The sequence below is a fragment of the Tamandua tetradactyla genome, chromosome X, assembly GCF_023851605.1.
Source record: "Tamandua tetradactyla isolate mTamTet1 chromosome X, mTamTet1.pri, whole genome shotgun sequence".
Classification (NCBI taxonomy): Eukaryota; Metazoa; Chordata; class Mammalia; order Pilosa; family Myrmecophagidae; genus Tamandua; species Tamandua tetradactyla.
The window spans coordinates 95,067,416-95,084,949 of record NC_135353.1 but is presented as its reverse complement, the minus strand read 5'-3'; the positions used below and the strand labels follow the sequence as shown (position 1 = coordinate 95,084,949).

The window sequence follows — 17,534 nt, the reverse complement described above, 5'->3', positions numbered from 1 at the left end:
CTTCACCCACATTTTTGCTTAATAACTCAGCTGAGCGTCCAGTTCTAGATTGATGGATTACTTGATTAGTTATATTTATAGGACATAAACTTTCCTGTTTTTACATACGTTGGATTTCTTTTTTAGTGATGAGATTCCCTGTTTATTTTGTAATTTTTAAATTATGCTCCCATCTTTAGAGAGCATTTTTAGTTTCTGAGAGTTCTGCATGTGTCCTGGGTCGTGAAAATGTCACTATAGAACACTTTGTGTTTGCTTCTGCAGTGTCTCTATAGAATTTACCAGTTGGGACCAGACAAGATTTTACTTTTTTCATACTTTTCCACACTATATGTGTGGTGTGTATATCGACCTCCCATTCATGCACAGTACATATTTTTAATGATGGACTTTTATTTTCACCCACAGCTGAGAATGGATTTCCTGTGTACAGGCCCCATCCATAGGCTAAGGATGAGAGTTTTTCTAGTACTTCTTATTGCAGGAAGTCCAACACCAGCTCCCAGCCCACACATTGAGTCTGTGGTCTCCTACCCACTTCAAAAGGATATTAAATCTCCAGTCTCTTGAAGGTGGGAGAGGGGATTGACTACAAAGGAGCACTGAATAATTGAGGTGGGTGGGTGATAGAAATGTTCCATATATTGATTATGATTTATTGTTACAGTACTCAAAGAAGCTTTTAAACTTGTAGAATTATGAACCAATAGGGTACATAATATTAAACTTCCCCACCTGGGGAAGACCTAATAGTCTTGCAATCATTGGGGACTGTCAATTTGATGGGTCAGGATCTCAACAGTGGGGCTTGCACTTATGAGAATTATTCCTGCAAAGTGATAGGATTTTTGACCAGAAGGGAGGAGAAGAGACCAAAACTCTATCAAAGGAGCTTTATTGTGAGGTTATGCATAGGTGGGCTGAAGCCTAAGATGGCGACAGCCCTGAGTAAGGGAAAGGGTACAGGTTATATAGGATGGTTAGTGGGAAATAGGGAAAGGGAGGTGGTGGATTTTCATTGTCTAGTTTGGACATGGAGAATTGGCATATTCTTATTAGTTGGTTTATAAGCAGAAGACTAAGCAGGGAGTTGGCAGCTTTTCATTAGTGAGGTTTAAAATTTAAATGATGACATAGTTATGCAGGGTTGTAACTGCCAGAGGGCAGATTGTGGGTAAGGGGAGCTTATCTCAAGATTACAGCTGTCAGAGGCAAGAGGGCATGGACTGGGGTTGGCTCGGTGAGTTTCCTGGAAATTGTGGGTGGGGGAAGCTTCTTGGAATAATTGCTAGGGGTTGGTCAGGTCATGGGGGAATGGGTTCTGCCTAACACAAAGAAGAAGCTAAGCCTACTTATAATTATGCCTAAGAGTCACTCCCAGAAACCTCTTTTGTTGCACAGATGTGGTCTCTTAGGTGAACTCACTGCTCTCCCCACTACATGGTACTTGACTCCCAAGGCTGTAAATTTCCATAGCAACATGGAACAGGATGCCAGGTAATGAGCCTGGCTCTAGCATCATGGGATGGAAAGATGGGGAAGAAAAATGGGGAAGAGAAATGAAACAAAATAAAGTTTCAGTGGCTGAGAGATTTCAAATAGAGTCAAGAGGTCATTCTGGAGGTTATTCTTATGCAGTGTATAGATATCCCTTTTAAGTTTTTGGTGAATTGGAGGACCTAGAGGGAAATACCTGAACTGTTGAATTGAAATCCAATAGCCTTGATTCTTGAAGATTATTGAATAACCATAGAGCTTTTGAGGTGTGACCATGTGATTGTGAAACTTGTGACTGACACTCCCTATATCCAGTGTATGGACAGATGAGTAAGAAAAAAAAAAACAAAAATAAGTAAATAATAGGGGGATGGTGTGTATGACATGTTTTTTGGTGTTATTTTCTAGTTTTATTTTTATATTTATTCTTATTTTAATTTTTTGGAGTAATGAAAATGTACAAATATTGATTGTGATGTTGCACAGCTATATGATGATACTGTGAACCACAGCTTGTACCCTTTGGATGATTATATGGTATGTGACTATATAACATATCTCAATAAAATTGCATTAAAATTTTTTTTGCAATAGGTTTTCTACTCTGATTAGAGTCAAAGGCACTGATGACTCTATTTCCAATAATCAATATGGCACTGGCAGTTCATGGCATGAGTTGGCAATAAAGACACACAAAATAACACCATTTGACTCAGCTAATCAAATGCTTCTATGAGGCAAGGCTCTGGGTGACAGTGTTTTTGACACTTTAACAGAGTTTTGTAGAATTAAAAGGTACAATGATGTTGGATGGCTGTTCCTAGATATGCTGGATAGAGTTATAAAAGAAAGGGATGAGCTGAAGGCTTCAAATTTGCAACTTAAGTGCCATATGAAAGACATAAGTTTCTATATGTGCCCTGAAAGAAAATCTTATTTCCTGTGGTCCCAGACTTGAGATATCTGAAAACAAGTCTGAGTTTCATTGTGTGAGCAGCAGATTTACAACATAAAATAAATTCTCAAACTTGCATATGTCTGCTATTAAAATGAGAGCATGGATTGGAGAGGAATGGGATCCTGAAAATTGGGATGGGGACTCCATTGGTTTACTAAATGTTGTTAGAATGCAATATACCAGAAATGGAATGGCTTTTAAAAAGGGGGATTTAATAAATTGCTAGTTTATAGTTCTAAGGCCAAGAAAATGTTCCAATGAAAGCAAGTCTAAAGAAATGTCTAATCTAAGGCACCCAGGGAAAGATACTGTGCTGGTTTGAAAAGGTTCATGATACCCTAGAAAAACCATGTTTTAATTCTAATCCCATTTTGTAAAGGCAGATGTTTCTTCTAATCCCTATTCAGTACTGTATGTTTGAAACTTTAATTAGATTATCTCCCTGGAGAGGTGACTCAGTCAAGAGTGGTTGTTAAACTGGATTAGCTGGAAACTTATCTCCACCCATTCCAAGTTAGGTCTTGATTAGTTTACTGGAATCCTATAAAAGAGGAAACATTTTGGAGAAAGCGGGAGACTCAGAGAGCAGAGAAGAATAACAGAGCCATGAGAAAGCCACAACAGAGAACACCGTAGAACCATGAGGCAGAGAGTCCACCAGCCAGTGACTTTTGGAGATTAAGAAGGAAAATGCCTCCTGGGGAGCTGGAGAGGAAGCTAGCAGATGACGCCATGTTCACCATGCGCCCTTCCAGCCAAGAAAGAAACCCTGACTATGTTTACCAGGTGCCTTTCCACTTGAGAGAGAAACCTTGAATGTCATCGGCCTTCTTGAACCAAGGTATCTTTCCCTGGATGCCTGAGATTGGACATTTCTATAGACTTTTTAAATTGGGATATTTTCTCAGTCTTAGAACTGTAAACTAGCAACTTATTAAATTCCCCTTTTTGAAAGTCATTCTGTTTCTGGTATATTGCATTCCTGCAGCCAGCAAACTAGAACAGATACCTTGGTTCAAGAAGGCTGATGATGTTCAGCATTTCTCTCTCAGCTGGAAGAGCACATGGCGAGCATGGTGACATCTGCTGGCTTTCTCTCCAGGCCTCTTGTTTCATGAAGCTCCCCAGGAGGCATTTTCCTTCTTCATCTCCCAAAATCACAGGCTGGTGGACTCTCTACTTCGTGGTTCTGCAGTGTTCTGAAGCCTTCTCCAAAATACTTCTTCTTTTATAGGAATCCATCAAACTAATCAAGACTCATATAGAATGGGTGGAAACACATCTCCATCTAATCAAGTTTAATACCCACAACTGATTGAGTCACATCTCCGTGGAGATAACCTAATCAAGTTTCCAACCTATAGCACTGAATAGGGATTAGAAGAAACTGTTGCTTCCACAAGATTGATTAGGATTAATACACGGCTTTTCTAGGATATATAAATCCTTTCAAACTGGCACAATGGCATTCAAGGAGAGTGAAAGCCTGGATTCCAGTGAGTCTTTGCTAGATAAATTTGAAATGTTTATCTATCTGAAGACACAGCTACCCTACCTCTAGCCTGCATTGAGGAAACCACTTCCTGACTTCCAGTCTGCCCTGAGGAGTCTGCCATCTAACCTCTACCTGAAGAGATTAACTCTTCAGTGCCTGCTAAACCTGTAACCACTTCCCATGAGAAAACAGCCCTCATTGCTCTGTCTGGAGTGATTAATCCTGTTTCACCAGATGAAACTGCAACATAATGCCCTGAGAAAATCTGCTTGAAAGAAACTTCTAATTATTTTCATGACCCACCTCCACTATCCCTCTTTTCTTCCAGACCTACAACTAGACTAAAGTCCCAACTGTCCCTGAAAGGTGAGGTAAAAAGTGTAACCCATGAGGAGGCATAGTATACTATAAAGGAACTGCATGAGTTTTCCAATTTATATAGACAAAAATCAGGAGAATATTTGTGGAGTGGCTATTAAGGATGTTGGTTAATGGTAGAAAGGACTATAAAGTTGGATCAAGCTGAATTTATTAATATGGGCCCACTAAGTAGAGATTCTGCATTCAATGTTGTAGCTCAAGGGATTAGAAAGGGCATTCACAGTTTGTTTTGATGGTTGGTTGAAACATGGATAAAAAGGTGGCTGACATCACCTAAGGTCAAATGTCTAAACTCCCCTGGTATGATGTAGATGAAGGGATCCAAAGGATTAGAGAGATTGTAATGTTAGAGTGAATTTTTATCATGGAAGACTGTACTGGTTTGAATCTATTTATGTGCTCCCAGAAAACCATGTTTTAATACTGACCCAATCTTGTGGGAACAGCTATTTCTTTTAATCCTGATTCACTACTATACATTGGAAACTTGATTAGAAGAGTTCTATGTCTAGTGAACAAAAGCCTAACTTGAATTACAAAAACAGAGTCATGGCCCCTTAATCAATTCCCTGACTTCAGACGGTTTACAGATTCAGAGCCCCTTGAATGGGGAGAAGGCCACGTCCCCTTGGGGAAGGAAACTGTTACACTGCCCAAACTTTGCACTGTTAAGTCTTCCTCTGAGCTTTCCCCCAAGAGACCTACAGCCTTTTATCAGGGTAACCGTACAGTGGGGAAAAAATGATCAGATATTTCGGGGATTTTTAGACACTGACTCAGAAGTGACATTAATTCCAGGAAACCCAAAATGTCCCACTCATCTATCAGCCAGAATAGGGGTTCATGGAGGTTAGGTGATCGATGGAGTTTTAACTCAGGTCTGTCTCACAGTGAATCTAGTGCATCATCAGATGCAACTACCATTCTGTGGTTATTCCCCCACTTCTGGAATGCATTATTGGAATGAACATACTCAAAAACTGGCAGAATCCCCATATTGGTTCCCTGACTCATGAAGTGAGGGCTATTATGGTAGGAAAGACCTAGTGGAAGCCACTACAACTATCTCTACTTAGCAAAATAGTAGTTTAGAAGCAATATCAGGTTCCTGAAAGAATTTCAGAGATTAGTGCACCATCAGGGCCTTGATGGTGATTCCCATTACAACTCCTTTCAACTCTCATATGGCCTGTGAAGAAAAGAGATGGGTCTTGGAGGATGACTGTAGACTATCATAAACTTAACCAGGTGGTGACTTCAATTGCAGCTGCTGTTCCAGATGTGGTACCATTGCTTGAGCACATCAACACATTCCCTGATACTTGGTATGGAGCTATTGATCTGGCAAATGCTTTCCTCTCAATTCCTGATAGTAAGGACCACCAGAAACTGTGTTTTCAGCTGGCAATACCAGCAGTATACCTTCACTGCCCTACCTCAAGAGTATACCAACCCTACAGCCCAATGTCATAACCGTTTCCTTGGGGAATTTGAACATTTCTCCCTCCCTCAAAACATCACACTGTTTCATTATATTGATGATATCATTTGATTGGCCCTAGTGAGCAAGAAGTAGCAACTACTCTAGACTTATTGGTAAGACATTTGCATGTCAGAAGAAAGGAGATGAATTCAACAAACAGGGGTCTTCCACCTAAGTGAATTTCTAGGTGTTCAGTGGTGTGGGGCATGTTGAGATATCCCTTCTAAGGTGAAGTATAGGGTGTTGTATCTGGCCTTTCAATGATCAAAAAAAAGGCACAATGCCCAGTTGGCTTCTTTGGATTTTGGAGACAACATATTCTTCATTTGGTTGTCCTTCTCTAGTCCATTTACCAAGTAATCAGAAAAGCTGCTAGTTTTTAGTGGGGACCAGAACAAAAGGAGGCTTTGTGACAGGTCCAGACTGCTGTACAAGCTGCTCTACCACTTCAGCCACGTGATGCAGCAGACCCAACGGTGCTGGAAGTGTCAGTGGCAAATAGAGATGCTGTCTGGAGCCTTTGGCAAGCCCTTATAGGAAAATCACAATGCAGACTGTTCTTATTTGGGAGTAAAGCCTTGCCATCATCTGGAGATAACTACTCTCCTTTTGAGAAATAGCTTTTGGCCTGTTATGGTTGTAGAGACTGAATGATTAACCATAGACCACCAAGTTACCACGAAACCTGAGCTGCTTATCATGAGCTGGGTTTTTCTGACCTGCCAAGCCATAAAGATGGGCATGCACAGCAGTACTCCATCATAAAATGGAAATGGTATATACAAGATAGGGCTCAAGCAGGTCCTGAGGGCACAAGTAGGTTACATGAGGAAATAGCCCAAATGCCCCTGGCCACCACTCCTGCCATACTACTTTCTCTTTCCCACCCAAGAGCTATGGCCTCTTGTAGAGCTCCTTACAATCAGTTGACTGAGGAAGAGAAAACTCAAGCCTAGTTCACAGATAGTTCTGCATGATATGCAAGTGCCATGCTAGAGTAGAAATCTGCAGAACTGGGATGTGTCTGGAGGACAGTGGTGAGTGGAAATCCTCCCAGTGGGCAGAACTTCGACAGTGCACCTAAGTGTTCATTTTGCTTAGAAGGGGAACTTGCCAGAGGGGCATTTGTATACTGAATCATGGCCTATTGCCCATGACTTGGTTGGATGATCAGGAACTTGAAGGAGCATGATTGGAAAATTAGTGACAGAGATCTGGGGAAGAGTTATGTGGATAGACCTTTCTGAGTGGGCAACAAAGAGGGTGACTTCAGCAGAGGAAAGTTTTAATACTCAAGTGAATAAGATGACCTGTTCTGTGAATGCAAGTCATCCTCTTTTCCCAGCCACTCCTGTCATTGCCCAAGGTGCTTGTTAAAAAAGCAGTCATGTTGGTAAAGAGATAGAGGTTATGCATAGACTCAACAATGTGGACTTCCACTCAGCAAGGCTGACCTGGCTACAGTCACTGCTGAGCACCCAATCTGCCAGCAGTAGAGACCCACACTCAGTCCTGATATGGCACCATTCCCTGAGGTGATCAGCCTGATACCTGGTGGCACATTGATTACATTGGACCACTTCCATCATGAAAAGGGCAATGATTTGTTCCAATTGGAATAGATACATACTCTGGATGTGGATTTTCCTTCCCTGCATGCAATGCTTCAACCAAACTACCATCTGTGGACTTACCAGACTTACCACCACCATGGTATCTCATACAACATTGCTTCTGGTCAAAGAACCCACCTCACAGTAAATGAAGTGTGGGAATGAACACATGCTCATGGAATTCTCTGGTCTTACCATGTTCCCCATCACACACAAATAGCTGAGTTGTTAAAACAGTGGAATGGCCTTTTGAAAACCCAATTATGGCACTAGCTAGGTGGCAATGCCTTGCAGGACTGGGGCAATATTCTCCAGCAGGCTGTATATGCCCTGAATCAGTGTTCACTGTATGGCACCGTTTCTCCCATAGCCATGATTCACAGGTTACCCTTAGTGATCCACTAGAAAAAACATTGCTTCATGTCCCTGCAACCTTAAGCTCTGCTGGTCTACAGGCTTTCATTCCAAAAGGATTAGTGCTTCCACCAGGAGACAGAACAATTCTATTGAACTGGAAGTTAAGACTGCCACCTGGCCACTTTGGATTTCTCATCACTCCGAATTAACAGGCAAAGAAGGGGATTGCTGTGCTGACTGGAATGATTGATCCTGACTTTAAGGAGGGAAATAGGACTGCAACTACACAATGTAAGTAACAAAGAGTTTTCTTGGAAAATATGGGAGATTCCCTAGGATGTCGAAGTACCACCATGCCCTGTGATTAAAGTCAATGGAAAACTGCAACAACTTAATCCATGCAGGACTACCAATGGCCCAGAAACTTCAGCAATGATGGTTTGGGTCAGTCCACCAGTGACCCACCTGTCAAATAACCACAGCCAGCTGAGGTGTTTATTGTGGGTAAAGCGAATATGGAATGGGAAGTGGAAGAAGGTGATAAATATGAACTAGTACCATCTGGCCAGCTACAGAAATGAGGACTGTAATGGTATGAATATTTCTTCCTTTGGCTATGAGTATGTTTATATTTGTACAAAAGATAAGTATTTTTGTTTTCTTCTCTATATCATCCCCTTAGCTTATGACCTAAGTTGTATTGTTCATGTCATACTATTTAAGTTATAGGGTATCATGCTTAAGAGTGTATATTCAGGTGCATGGGTGATTCAATGGTAGAATGTTTACCAGCTTTGTGGGTCACCCAGGTTTGATTCCAAGCCCATGCACCAAAAAACAAAGTGTGAATATTACCCAAGGACTTGCACTCTATTCTGGAGCAATTTCATGCATTTCCTGTTGTATATAGCACAGTTGAGTATTGTTAGTTGAAAATATGTCTGTTATTGTTTTCTATTTAGAGATTAAATATGGTTTAAAGTGATGTGTATAGCTGTCATGCTGACACGGTATGGACTGTAGGTGTCCTGTTACTGTGAGGACATTTTATGGACTTAAATCACCAGTAACTTGATTTGTATCTACGGCTGATTACATCTACAATCAAGTAAGGGGAGTATCTTCTGCAATTAGAGACATTTAATCCAATCAGTTGAAGGCTTTTAAAGGAGAAGTGAGAACATCAACATTCAGAAGAGAAAATTTTCATCTCGACTTCAGCCATAAAGTCTCTCCTAGGGAATTCATAGAAGCCCTTCATTGGATTTGACAGCTTGCAGCCTGCCCTATGGAAATTGGACTCGTACCTCCCCAGAAGTGTTTGTGTGAGACACTTCTATAAAATCTCATATTTACAGACATCTTCTGTTGGTTCTGTTTCCCTAGAGAACCATGACTAATAAGCCCCATCATATATTGGTGTCACTATTGAATACAAAGGGCAGAGTTCTGAAAGCTGCAAGAAGAAAGCAATCTGTTATGTACAAGGGAGCCCCAATTAGATTGATTACAGACTTCGCATCAGAAACCATGGAGGCAACTAATATATCCTAGAGTAATTTGGGCAGTAAATAAAGAAGTATTTGCAAAGTCCCCTTTGGGGACTGGGGAGAAAGGAGGACATATTCAACTTCTCAATTTAGAGAATTTCTGATATTCTTGAAAGCAGTGGGGACAATCAAAACAAGAGATCAAGCCCTCTATCTTGGAGTTCACCCCTATGAAATTCATTCCTGCAAAGAATAGGCTCAGCCTACTTAAAATTAGGCCTAAAAGTCACCAGAAAACTCTTTTGTTGCTCAGATATGGCCTGTCTCTCCAAAACGACTCAGTAGTTGAACTCAATGCTCCTCACTACATGGGGTATAAATCTCCCTGGAAATTGTGGAACAGAACTCCTGGGATGAGCCAGGACCTGGCATCAAGGGATTGAGAAAACCTTCTTGACCAAAAGGGAGAAGAGAGAAATGAGTTAAAGTTTCAGTGGCTGAGAAATTTGCAACAGAGCCAACAGGTTATCCTGGAGGTTATTCTTATGCATTACATAGATATTCCTTTTTAGTTTAAGGTGTATTTGAGTGGCTAGAGGGAAGTACCTGAAACTGTTGAGTTGTTTTCCAGCAGCCTTGATTCTTAAAAATGATTCTATAAAGATATAACTTTTACAATATGACTGAGTGATTGTGAAAACCTTGTGCCTGATGTTCCTTTTATCTAGGGTATGGACAGAGGAGTAAAAAATATATGGATAATAAATAAATAAATAAATAATAGGGGGATACGGGGTAAAATTAACTGGGTAGATGGAAATACTAGTGGTCAATGAGAGAGAGAGGGGTAAGCCATATAGTATGCATGAGTTTTTTCTTTTTTTAATTTCTTTTTCTGGAGAGATGAAAATGTTCTAAAAATAGATCATGGTGATGAATACAGAACCATGTGATGGTATTGTGAGTCATTAATTGTACACCATATATAGAATGTATGTGTGTGAAGATTGTCAATAAAAATATTTTTAAAAAACTGCTATGAACACAAATGAGCTGGAAAGAAAATGAAAGCTCCACTATTAAATTAGATCAGAGGTTTTAAAAGATCCAATTAGTCTTTGCACTGGGCAGAATTGCCCAGTGGGTGTAGAATTTGATGTTTCGAAAAAGTTACACGTGCAAGATTTTTTCATGCTGTCATTTGTATTATGCTTTCTGAGAAACTTGGGATTAAAATTTCTTTATGTGATGGCTGTTTATGAATACATAGCTGTTTAATAACATCCCTTTTTGGAAATTTGAGACTATTCAAGATATCTCTGTCCTGCCAGCTTGAGTACATTGTAGAACTGAACTTTGAGTTACTGTGCAAGATTTTTTCATGCTGTCATTAACAGTATGCTTTGTGAGAATCCTTGAGATTAAAATTTGGTCATAAATTGTTGTTTTAAAAAAAAGAACCCATGGGGGCAAGAAGATGATGGGTTGAAATAAAGTGCTGAAAGAAAACAACTTCCAACCAATAATTTTATATCAGGTGAAACTTTCATTCAAAAATGACAGGGAGATTAAAACATTCTTAGATAAACAAAAGCTGAAGGAGATCAATGACAATACACCTACTCCACAAACAATGCTAAAGGAGTTCATCAGACTAACGGGATAGGAAACTAGACAGTGGTTCAATGTAGCACAAAAGAAATAAAGACTTTGGTACCATTTGGGTAGTTATAAATGACAGTATTATTGTAGTACATTGTTTACTAGTAACTCCATCTTTTTTTTTCTACTGAGGGAAAATACAGCATTTTTTTGCACTAATTATATTTTCTACTGCGAAATATAACATATATTCAGAAAAATAATACATTTCAAAGTACAGTTTAACAAGTAGTTATAGAGGAAATTTCAAAGTATGTCATGGGTTACAGTTACGCAATTTCAGGTATTTCCTTCTAGCTTTTTTAATATTCTAGAGACTACCAAGAAATATCAATATAATGAATCATTTGTTAAATTCTATCTTCTGTGTTACAACTCCTCCCTCTCATTTGATTCTCCTCCCAATCTTCAGGGATATTTGGGCAATGACCATTCTAGCTTCTCCATGTCAAAAAAAGGTCTTATCCAGGGGTGAAAGTCTCCCTGGTGACATGGGAGATGACTCCCAGGGATGATTCTGGCCCTGACACCATGGGATCAACAATGCCATCCTGACCAAAAGGGGGAAAAGAAGTGTAACAAATAAGGTATCAGTGGCTGGGAGAGTTCAAGTAGAGTCAAGAGGCTACTTGGAGGCCACTCTTAAGCAAGCTTCAGTTAGACATTGTTACCTATCATAACTTGCCAAATCCCAACTACTATGATTCCAGCCAATCCTAAAGAACACCTAGGGCACCACATAAGATTCTACAAATGTTCCATGCAGTAGAGTAACTTTCCAGAAAACTACAGCCTCCAGATGGAGGTTATCCCTAGACCAGATAAGTCCTGAAAGCTAGAGGGCCCAGCCTCTCCAGAGCATCAGCTAGTTCCATCTCCCTACCTCATATTATTGACACCCCTTCCAACATGAAAAAGTTAGAGTGAGCATAGCCCAAATACCCTTGTGCCATCCCTTACTTCTTATAGTTTCTAAAACGCATGAAAATAAAATGCAATCTATGGTTTTGGACATACACTGTACAAAGATATAAGTGGTAACAAGTACAAAAAACCATTGGGAAAGACTTTCAACAATGAGGGGTAAATTAAGACATTCTCAGATAAACAAAAGCTGATCTACTTAATCTCAACTAGATATGTGCTCAAGCAATCACTAAAGGGAATTCTTCAGACCAAAAGGAAAGGTTCAAAGTAGCATAAAGAAATGAACATCACATCGGTAGTGTTTCCATACATAATCAATGAACAATTGGAAGAATAAATTAATGCAAATATTCCATTCAGAATAGCAACTAAAAGGCTAAAAAGATCTGGGAATAAATCTAATCAATATGTTAATAATTTGTAGGCTGAAAATTACAAAACACTGCTAAAAGAAATCAAAGAAGATCTAAATAAATGGAAGGAAAATCTGTATCCATGAACTAGAAGACTGAATAGCATTAAGATGTTACTCTTACCCAAAGCAATTACAGATTAAATGCAATCACAATAAAAATTCCAACAACCTTATTTTCTTAAATGGAAAATCCAATCACCAAATTTATATAGAAGGGTAAGAGCCTTTTTGAAGAGCTAAAGCAATTTTGAAAAGGAAGATTGAAGCTGGAGAACTGATCTGAAAACATATTACAAAGCCACAGTAATCAAAATAGCATGGTTCGAGCCCCGGCTCACCGCCTCGGCTCAGGTCTGCCCTCCCGCATCCCTTCACTTCCCGCACCGCCCCAGCTCCTTCCTGGCCTTGGGACCCCCAGCATCACCTCGAAATATGACTCGCGATTTCAAACCTGGAGACCTCATCTTCGCCAAGATGAAAGGTTATCCTCATTGGCCAGCTCGAGTAGATGAAGTTCCTGATGGAGCTGTAAAGCCCCCCACAAACAAACTACCTATTTTCTTTTTTGGAACAACTCATGAGACTGCTTTTTTAGGACCAAAGGATATATTTCCCTACTCTGAAAATAAGGAAAAGTACGGCAAACCAAATAAATGAAAAAGTTTTAATGAAGGTTTATGGGAGATAGATAACAATCCAAAAGTTAAATTTTTAAGTCAACAGGCCTCAACTAAACAATCAAATGTATCATCTGATGTGGAAGTTGAAGAAAAAGAAACCAGTATTTCAAAAGAGGATACTGACCATGAAGAAAAAGCGAGCAATGAGGATGTGACTAAAGCAATTGATATAACCACTCCGAAGGCTGCCAGAAGAGGGAGAAAGAGAAAGGCAGAAAAATAAGTAGAAACAGAGGAGGCAGGAGTAGTGACAACAGCAACAGCATCTGTTAATCTAAAAGTGAGCCCCAAAAGAGGACGACCTGCAGCTACAGAAGTCAAGATTCCAAAACCAAGAGGCAGACCCAAAATGGTAAAACAACCTTGTCCTTCCGAGAGTGACATAGTAACTGAAGAAGACAAAAGTAAGAAAAAGGGGCAAGAGGAGAAACCTAAAAAACAGCTTAAAAAGGATGAAGAAGGCCAGAAGGAAGAAGATAAGCCAAGAAAAGAGCCAGATAAAAAAGAGGGGAAGAAAGAAGTTGAATCAAAAAGGAAAAATTTAGCTAAAGCAGGGGTTGCAACAACCTCTGATTCAGAAGAAGAAGGAGACGATCAAGAAGGTGAAAAGAAGAGAAAAGGCGGAAGAAACTTTCAGGCCGCTCATAGAAGGAATATGATGAAAGGCCAGCATGAGAAAGAAGCAGCAGACAGAAAACGCAAACAAGAGGAACAAATGGAAACTGAGCAGCAGAATAAAGATGAAGGAAAGAAGCCAGAAGTTAAGAAAGTGGAGAAGAAGCGAGAAACATCAATGGATTCTCGGCTTCAAAGGATACATGCTGAAATTAAAAATTCACTTAAAATTGATAATCGGGATGTGAACAGATGTGTTGAGGCCTTGGATGAACTTGCTTCACTTCAGGTCACAATGCAACAGGCTCAGAAACACACAGAGATGATTACAACATTGAAAAAAATACGGCGATTCAAAGTTAGTCAGGTTATCATGGAAAAATCTACTATGTTGTATAACAAGTTTAAGAACATGTTTTTGGCTGGTGAAGGAGATTCTGTGATCACACAAGTGCTGAATAAATCTCTTGCTGAACAAAGACAGCATTAGGAAGCAAATAAAACCAAAGATCAAGGGAAGAAAGGGCCAAACAAAAAGCTAGAAAAGGAACAAACAGGTTCAAAGACTCTAAATGGAGGATCTGGTGCTCAAGAGAGTAATCAGCCACAGCATAATGGAGATAGCAACGAAGAAAGCAAAGACAGCCATGAGGCCGGCACTAAGAAAAAGCCATCCAGTAAAGAGAGAGAGACTGAACTATCTCTGAAGGATTCTTCACTAGATAACTAGGTTGGCATACCTAGAATATGAAGAACATTTGGGAAGTTTGTAATGGTTTTCATTTGAATTATTTAGACTGCTGAAAGTTTTAAATTTTTATAAGCATTTTGATGTTAAAAACTTGTTTTAAGGGAGAAAAATCCCATTATCTTTGTTTAAAAGTAATTAAACATTGCTACTTGTCTTTGTGCAGTATTAACAGCTACATTATACAGTAAACGTGGGAAAAACCCATTTAGAAAATGTTAAACTGCTTTTCCAGACATTATGGTTGTAGCATTTTTCCAATTAGTGTGTGTATGTTAATGTGTAATTGATAGTAGGAAAAGGTAACATTTTAAAAACTGCTACTTATATAAATCTTTCCTCTTTTCCCAAATACTGTGGTTTTTTGTGCATAGTTTTTACAAATCTTGTATTTACCTATCTTTTCAGTGTCTGTGGGTTTTTGTATAAGTTGAGCATTTTTATGGTGGATAAAATGTTACTTCTATACAAGTACTCACTCCTTCCTTTTATCAAAAGTTAATTTTAATCTCACGGTCTACATTGTACAACATTACCCTGCTTCTTTGTAACAATGTGTGGTCTTGTATGCCTTTTTGTATGACAGCTAGATTCCCAACTAAAGTTGAACTGGCAATTCTGTGAGGTACAAAACTTGTGATAATTTTTAAAGATAATTTAGTTTTGTGATGGGAATCCAGTGGAATCACATGACAGTCCTGCAGAAAGCAGAATGGGTTATAAATAGGAATGAATCTGACTTCAGGGTTATCAACACTTAACCATCGAAGATCTTTTATAAGTATTAGTAATTAAAGATCAAGAATTAAAAGATGAAAGTTTATTTCTGAGAAATGGCTCAAGTTTCTCAGTTAAAAAAAAATTCAATGGATGATACTTATGCAGTAAATGTAAGTAAAAACTGTATAAGGAAACTAGACTATTTGAAAACATGGCTGTATTAGAAGGGAATTTTCATTTTTCTATATCATATGTGTAAGAAAATAGCAAAGAGTGACAAAATTGCAAAGTTGTTTCATGAGTCACTAAGTACTGTGATATTCTGTGTATTCACATACATGGACTTAAATCAGTGCGAACAAATGGTAACAAAATTTAAGGGTAGATACTAAGACATTTTGAGTATTAGGTCAGTTCCTGTTTTTCAATAACTAAAAGACACTTCCACATTTTGAAACTATGTGGGAAAACGACTTATCACAAAGTAGAGTTATACCTGAGGCCAGTGGTTTCTAAGTTGCCAATAAAAAAAGTTTGTGTCACACACACACACAAAAAATAGCATGGTTCTGGCACAGGTCAGATAACTAGACTAATGGAATCAAATTGAGAGCTCAGAAATCAACCCTCACATTTAAGGTCAACTGATTTTTAAAAAAATATTTTTATTATTGACAAAACAACATACAATCATGAACATTCTTAACACATAAACATTCTTGACACATGTACAATCAATGGCTCACAATATCATCACATAGTTGATTATTCATCACCGTGATCATTTCTTAGAACATTTGTATCACTCCAGAAAAAGAAATAAAAAGAAAAAAGAAAAAACTCATGCATGCCCCTTACTCCTCCCTCTCATTGACCACTAGTATTTCCATTTACTCAATATATTTTAACTTTTGTTCCCCCTATTTTTTTCCATACCCCTTACCACTCCATTTCATTGACCACTAATATTTCAATCTACTCAATTTATTTTAACATTTGTTCCCCCTATTATTTGTTTATTTTTATCCATATTTTTTACTCATCTGTCCATACCTTAAATAAAAGGAGCATCAGATACAAGGTTTTCACAATCACACAGTCACATTGTGAAAGCTACATCATTATACAATCATCTTCAAGAAACATGGCTGCCCAAACACAGCTCTACAGTTGCAAGCACTTCCCTCTAGTCACTCTAATACACCTTAAACTAAAAAGGGGCTATCTATGTAATGCATAAGAATAACCTCCAGGATAACCTCTCGACTCTACTTGAAATCTCTCAGCCACTGACATTTTACTTTGTCTCATTTCTCTCTTCCCCCCTTTCAGTCAAGAAGGTTTCCTCAATCTCTTGATGCTGAGTCCCAGCTCATGCTAGGATTACTGTCCTAGGTTTCCAGGTATGATTACAGCCCTGGGAGTCATGTCCCATGTAGAGAGGGGGAAGGCAGTGAGTTTGCTTGCCATTTTGGTTGAGAGAGAGAGAGAGAGACCACATCTGAGCCACAAAAGAGGTTCTCTGGGGGTGACCCTTAGGCCTAATTTTAAGTAGGCTTAGCCTATTATGGCCAACGGATTTTTGACAATGGGGCAAGACCACATGTGGTAGTTAGATTCAGGTGTCAACTTGACCAAGTGAAGGTACCTAGTTCTATTGCTGTGGACATGAGCCAATGGCATGTGCACCTCATCTGTTGCTGATTACATCTGCAGTCAGCTAGGAGATGTGCCTACTGCAATGAATGATGCTTGATTTAATTGGGCAGTGATGAAATGAGAGCGCTCAATGTAGCACAGCCCAAGCAGCTCGGCATACCTCATCTCAGCACTCGCAGCTCAGCCCAGGCCTTTGGAGATGCAGAAAGGAATCACCCTGGGGAAAGTTGTTGGAACCAAGCAGCCTGGAGAAAAGGTCAGCAGAGATCGCCCTGTGCCTTCCCACATAAAAAAGAACCTCAGTTGAAAGTTAGCTGCCTTTCCTCTGAAGAGCTATATGTTTTTAACTAAATAAATCCCTTTCAAGTAAAAGCCAATCCATCTCTGGTGTGTTCCATTCCAGCAGCTAGCAAACCAGAACACCACATAATTAGGAAAGAATGGCCTATTCACCAAATGATGTTGGGAAAACTGTATCTCCATTTGCAAAAAAACGAAAGCCAGAAGATCCCCTACCTCCCAAAATATACAATTATCAACTCAAAATGAATGAAAGAACTTAATATAAAAATCAGAACTATCAAACTTTTAGAAGAAAACTAGGGAAACATCTTCAGGACCTTGTGTTAGGCAATGGTTCCTTAGACTTCACTCCCAAAGCCAAGCAAAAGAAGAAAAATAGATAAATGGGGCCTCACCAAATTTAAAAGCTTTTGTTTTTCAAAGGACTTTATCATGAAAATAAAATGATAACCTACACAATGGGAGAACATATTTGGAAGCCATGTATTTGATAAAGGATTAATATTCAGAACATATACCCAAAATAAATTG

At 39.1% G+C, this 17,534-nt stretch overlaps 1 pseudogene; it reads left to right on the top strand.

The window, feature by feature from the left end:
- The first annotated feature begins 12,669 nt into the window (after positions 1–12,669).
- Positions 12,670–14,453, top strand: LOC143671306 (PC4 and SFRS1-interacting protein pseudogene; annotated as a pseudogene).
- Positions 14,454–17,534: the final 3,081 nt, after the last annotated feature.